The following is a 6,836-nucleotide window of genomic DNA, read 5'->3' as shown; positions in this document are numbered from 1 at the left end:
AGCGGATCGGCGGGTTGAAACAGTAGAACTGTTCGTCCAGAGGCACCTCAAAGACCAACATATAAATAAAACTTGGTTGGCCTTTGAGGTGACCCTGGACTTCTAGTATTTTAGGAGTCAAGCTCACAACAGGTAATTCTGATGTTGCTTAAATGATGATGGTGATGAAGTTTGCCATTCAGTCAAGTCCGGCTCAAAAATCTCCACGCTTTCCAATCTTGCACTGCTTCCTTTAGCTTTGCAATTTTCTGGCTGGTGGCCATTTTGATTGTATCTCACCACCGTGTTCTTTGTCGGCCTGGTTTCGTTTTTCCACTGACCAACCCCAGCATAATTGCTTTCTCCATTGAGTTGGATCACATGCTATGTCCAAAGTAGGTGAGCTGGAATTTCATGATTTTGCCTACCGGGGATAGATCATGCTTTATGTGCTGTAGCATTTCCTTGTGATGATGATGATGACGATGTCGGCTATTCAGTCCACACTCTTGGCGATCCCATGGCACAACCATTGTCGTGATTTCCGATCTTGCGCCACTTCTTTTAGTTGTGTAATGTTCTGGCCGGTGTCCATTTTGATAATCTCTAACCACCGTGTTCCTTGTATAATAAACGACTCCTTCTCATAATATTATTAATAATAAAAATGGGAAACCATTGCTAATAGATTCAAGCGGTGTTGGTCTGCAGTAGCACAACAAAAATTGAATCCAATAGCACCTTTAAGCCCAACAAAGATTTATTCAAGGGGTGAGGCTCGCTCACCCCTTGAATAAATCTTTGTTGGTCTCCAAGATGCTACTGGACTCGAATATTGTTGTACTACTACTACTAAGATTAATAATAAACACGGGAAAGCATTCCTTTGGAAACAAGTCATGGGGCCTACACCTTGGCAAGCAAATCAAGAACCGGACCCAAAAAGCGAAGCAGAGACCAGCACTCCCAAGAATCCCCAGGGAAAAGAACCGGGCTGAAGGGGGGGGGGGGGAGGAAGCCTCGCAGCCAAAACTCATGAATTTCGCGGGTGCCGTCCTGTCCCTGACTCAGTGCCGTCCAGAGAGGACGGGGCAGGCAGGTCAGCCCCCAACCCCCCCGGCCAAACCTGTGGCTTTTGAGGCCGGGGAGATGAAAGTGTCGCGCCCGGAGACGCTGAATCCCCAGCTCTGACTCCTCGCCGCCGGTTGCACAAGCGCCCCCCCAACCCCCTCGCGAAGCGGAGTCACTCTGGTTTAATGGGATCTGATGGCGGAGCGTGTGCGTGTGCGTTTTGGGGGGTTTTGTTTCCAGCCAGGGCTTCCGGACCCGGGCAGGATGTGTCAGCCCGGCGGGACCCGCACCTCTCCGTCCGCGTCACTGGCCGCTCGGGGGGCCCCGCGGAGCGCGTCACGCCGCTGACACCGCGGCCGGCCGGGGGCTGCGCCTTGGGGGTCCCGGGCTGTGCGCTGGGGGGGGGGGGGATTGGGGAGGGGGGGAACCCGAGCGCGGAGTCGCGGGGCTGCCGGGAAGTGTTCCGCGTCGGACGCTCCCCCCTCTGCTCCGGGCAGGTGCCTTCGCGCGCGCTCTGTGCCCGGCAGGGATGAGCAGGCGCGCGGAGAAGGGAGGGAGCCCGCCAGGCGGGAGGAGAGGGTCGTAATGGCCAGAGACGGCGGTGACACAAGCCCGCGTGCGGTCATCGCCCTGCCTGCGCAGCCCCGTCTGGGAAAGCAGCGCGCGGCGGCTGGGAAGCCTCGCCTCTTCCCACTCCCCTCTGCTCCGGCCCAGGAGGCCTGGCTCCTGCCGCGCGCCCTTTTGCACCAGGACCACCACGCTCCCCCACCGCCACCAACAACACACGCACGCGTCCTTTGCACAAAACCTCCGCGAGACTCCTGGCTTTGAAGGGGGGGGGGATGCGACCCCCTCCAAGACTAGGGACCCAGAGGCCACACGTTCTGGCCGCGTCCCTTGGGAAAACACCTCGGGTTGCGAGCTCTGGGTTGGGAAAGTCCTGGAGTCTAGTGCTACGGAGTCCACCCTCCGAAGCAGCCCACTTTTTCCCAGGGGAAGTGATCTTGCAGCCTGAAGATGAACTATAATTCCAAGGGATCCCGAGGTCCCGTCCATGGGTTGGCATCCCTAGTCCTCCCTCCGAAGCAGCCCTTTTCTCCAGGGGAATTGATCTCTGTAGGCTGGAGATGAGGTATAATTCCAGGGGATCCCCAGGTCCCACCTGGAAATTAGGGGGAAAGTAGCCTTAACTAGTTTCTATTCAAGGCCATTTTGGAAGGTTTCACTGGTCTGGATACGTTGTTTCTGTAAGGACGTTTGTGTCGGAATAAATCATGTGATCATCCACATTCTTTCCTCTTTTTTTTGTTTTTGTGTGCTTCTCACAGCATTTTCTTAAGCTCCGCCTGGGGATTGGCATCCCCGAAATACCTGGATCCCAGTTGTACAAACTGGGTTCCTTTTGCTGATGGGGGAACAGGGTTTGGTGTAGCAGGCTGAGTTCAGACCCGGGTTTCCAATCCCTGGTTAGGGTCACTCACGGCCTGTCAGCCCAATTTGACCTCAGGGCTGAGTTGCACAATCAGTTTGGAGTCCGTAAAACTGGAGCTTCTAGCAGCACAGCTGCAGTTCGCGTCAGCTGAACCCATGTCTTACCTGCCAAGCACCGAACTGAGCCCAAATAGCTTTCGGTTTCTCAGCTGCAAAAAGGTGCAACGTCAGCGTTGTGATCGAGTACTGAAAAAATGCCCATGCTTATCTAAATGTGCAGCAAGTATTGCGTTTGCAGCCAGAGGCTCTGGCTATAATCTGTAGCCTCAAAAATGATGATGCAAAAGAGCAAGACCGGTGGGTATGCCCAGGGCAGAGTTCCTGGACGTGATTCATTCCCTCTTCACACCCAGTTAGAGGCCTTGTTGATACCATGGCTTGTGGGGAGGGGGCTACTGGGAGAAGTCTCACAGCTGCAAGTGTGTGTGTGTGTGTGGGGGGGTCACTCCCCCAGGGTCTCCAAAGGAAAGACAGCCTCCACGTCAGGTCCTTGAAAGTGGCTTCAGCGCCGTGAATGGGGCCTGTGTGCCAACGGCATCGTAAACGCTCTCCATAACAACAGCAGGAAAGCAACGGAAAACACAGGTCAGATACGTCTCTGCTGGGGAGCTGGTGGGGAAGGGCAGGTGTTCAGCAGAAATACAGAGAGAGAGAGAGTCCTGCACATGTGTGCCCCAGTGCCAGGAAGGCTGCAGAGCATGTTTCTCGCTCCCTTGCCCATTCTGTTCCTCATCTTGCTTTCAGGGCTTCCCTTCATAGGTGCCCGTGGCTCAGGAGAGCATCACTTTCAAAGGAGATACTCATGCCCGCCACTGGGGGAGCTATATTTTCCTGTGTCACTGCAGGGTTTCTTGCTGGTGTGCTCTTGTCCCCAAGATGGAAACGGGAACCAAGATTGGTTTCCCAAAATTTGATGGAGAACGTTCTCCGCCTTGCGATAGCTGTTTGTGTGATGTCAAATTTAGACATTTCAGGGCCATGCCTGGAAAATTCAACTCTCCCTCAACACTGTTATTGTTAACATGGGGCACAAATCTCTTCCCCCTGAGAGAAAGCCCTTTGATTAATTGATTGATTGATTGATATGTTCTCCTTCCCCTTTACCATTTTGTCCAAGGAAGAACCTTCAAACTCACTGTGGAATATCACCTTAAGCATGAGCATTCATGCCACATGTGGCCAGACATATTGTCCATCTTATTAACAGATTTCCTTAGCCTTCTGTTGTGTTTCTGATTCTGCCAAGGACCGAGCTGGTGGGGAGATCCGTTGTTTGCTACTGTATATAAGTTGGTTTTTTCCCCCAAGGGTTTCTCAGTTCAGTTTTGCTTCGTGTAACATCATGCTGAGATCACAATAAAGAGTTGATGGAACTCCCAGGGGTCCTGGCTTCCTTTGAACCCAGGGACTTAACATCTTCCCCGACAGTTCTTCTGTTGTTTTGCCCGAGGAGAAACTGTCAAATTGACTTTGAGTGTTGTTTTCAGTGGCTAGTTTGGTAGCAACTCATCAGGAAGTTCTCCTGTCAGTGCAAACTTCTTGAAATGGACAAGACTATGTGTTTGAAGGTAGTGGGACTTCAGCAAGGATTCATTTCGATGGGTTTTGTGCAGGGGGACTTCCTGGTTCATTGTGGCCCATGGGGCCAGGGCTCAATAATACAGTATCTGCTTGGCATGGAGAAGGTCCCAGGTTCAATCCTCAAGCAGTTCCAATTAAAAGGGTCAGGCAGTAGGTGCTGGGAAAGACCCCAGCCCAAGACTGGATAGCCTCTGCCAATCAGACAATAGGTCAGAAGTTCTCAGCCAAAGTTTCTTCAAACCCTGGGTTTTATGGACACCCCCGGAAGGGCTTCCCGAATGGGTGGGAGATAATTAATTTTGTGTGTGTATATGTATATATATATGTGTGTGTGTGTGTATATATATATATATATATATATATATATATACATACATACATACATACATACATACATACATACATACATACATACATATATATATATGGTGGGTGCCTCCTCTCTGAAGGGAAAAAGATATTGGGAGGAGGCTGATCTTAATAGGGAAATGATCTGTAGGAAAAGGATTAACACACACACACACGCACACACCAGCTTCACTGCCATTCCTCTGGTCTTGAAGCTAGCCTTTTGCGATTGCTTCTTGTTTAAAAAGTCCGTGGAGAGGAAAAGATTGCATGCCTGTCCATTTGGACTTGAACCAGCAAAATCTTTGAAAAGCCCAAAGATATTGGATGTATGAGCTCAAGAGCCCCTGATGATTTTCAGCCTGTGGGTATCTTTGGAATCCTACAAACAGAAATGTACTGTGCCATGGCAAAAATAGTAAATATGCTTAAAATACACACACACGCACACAAAAGTTTGCAGATAATAGATGTATTTATTGCTTGTCGAGGAATTACAGAATTCTCAAAGGAATCAAAAAGTAATTGTTGAGTTCACAAAGAAAATCTACTCCTCGGGTTCACAAAGGAAGATGTCTCAGCCCGAACTGGATATTTTCCAATTTGCAGTATTGTCTGCGGTTCAATGGAACCTCAAGGATGGCCACACCCTCAAAAATGGTGCGAGCCTTTTGGACCGTCAATTGAGTCGTGGTGATATTAAACACACCAAAACTGAAGGTTGATCACTTATGGAGTTTCTGTTAAACTTCCAGAAACTTATCACACCATATTTGAGGGCGTGACTCTCCTTGAGATTCTGTTGGAGGTAGTAAGGATGGGGAAGAGTAGGGAAAAGAACACACCTGAAAAAAATTAGATAGAGGTAGACATGGAAACTTTAATTGATCTACGAGCTCATGGGTCTTGGGTTGACATTGAACGATGTCGCCTATTGTGCTGCCTTCTGTACAGCAAACACCATTATGTTGCAAGACACCAATCTGGGGGTTGATGCAATTGGGGTTTTTCCACCAGCTGCCCCAAGCTGGGGTAAGTTCCTGTCCATCTCACCTCCCCCCCCCTCTGGGCTCCATGCAAATGTCAGGGGAACAGGGAGAAATGACCAACAGCTTTCCTGGAGCTGACAAAACAAACAGTTTGGCAATCCTGAACTGGGGCCAAGGAATGAAGATCCCAGATCACGTCAGAGCTGTACTGTAAACGGAAGTGCCTGAGTCCACAGCGACCACAAGGGGCGGGTGGGGCTAATGAGCATTTCTTAATTGCTTCCCTGAAGGGAGCCAAGGGGGTCTCTTCTGCTGCTGCCAACATCGGACCCCACGGATCTCACTAGCAAAGCCCCCTCTACAGGGAAAGAAGGCCAAGTGATGTATTTTATCTTTGAGGAGCAGGCTTAACTAGCAAGTCTCTTTTGAGAAGACAGCCCCACCCCACCCCTGGAAAGCCACGTGGAGTGGTCCCTAGAGAGATGCAACAGATGCCAGACTATGGATTCAAAACAAGCCGCTAACAAAGCTTTTGAGTTCCCCAGAAACACATAAAATCTTTAATTCATCGGTACACTGGCTAATTTTGGAGACAAGCAGTTTTGATCTTTGAGGGGGGGGGGAAGGCTCAAGCCCAGTAGGATTTGGAGGTAAAAGGGGGAAAAAAAACATGGCAAAATTCACAGATGGAAAAACACCATCTTCCAAAGCACACATAGAGCTTCTCGCCACGCACACACACACACACACACAAACACACACAGAGTGTTCTCAGGTAGACTCTTTCGATCAGTCCATTGGAAAGCTCCATGTCCGGCCCTCCAGCCGGGCGGGCCCCAGACATAGAGTTTCCCCCACTGTGACTCAGGCATAAACATAGCCCCAGGCCGAGGTGTGTATGCTGTGAGGTGGCGAGAGGGAGTGTGTAAGTGTGTGTGCAATCGGAACTTTAACATCAGCCGGCCACTCGCTCGGGCGAGCGGCGTCCTTGGATGTATGAGCGAGACGCCACACTCATGTCTCGCCGGCTTCCCTTCATCTTTTCGCTGAGAGGGGGTCGATTATGAACCGTCCAGTAGTGACTTTGGCCTCTGTGTCCCAGTGAGAATGGGCACGGCCTATCTTGCTCATAGAGTTTCTAAAGAAGACATCCTGGAAACTTGCTATAATGATATATTTGCCCCTTTGTTCCCTTTCGGGAGTTCTGTTGTGGTTTTAGAAGGCTTTGTGGCCAATGATGCTTGTCTTTGGCCATGGCTCTGAGGATCAGCAGCCCTGAAGTGAGAGACAGAATTCGAGAATGGAATCCCAGGAGTGGCCAGACTGTGGCTCTCCAGATGTCCATGGACTACAATTTCCACGAGCAGGCATGGGCTC

This window comes from Paroedura picta, chromosome 16 (assembly GCF_049243985.1).
Source record: "Paroedura picta isolate Pp20150507F chromosome 16, Ppicta_v3.0, whole genome shotgun sequence".
NCBI classification, from domain to species: domain Eukaryota; kingdom Metazoa; phylum Chordata; class Lepidosauria; order Squamata; family Gekkonidae; genus Paroedura; species Paroedura picta.
Note: the sequence above shows the minus strand (reverse complement) of the source record.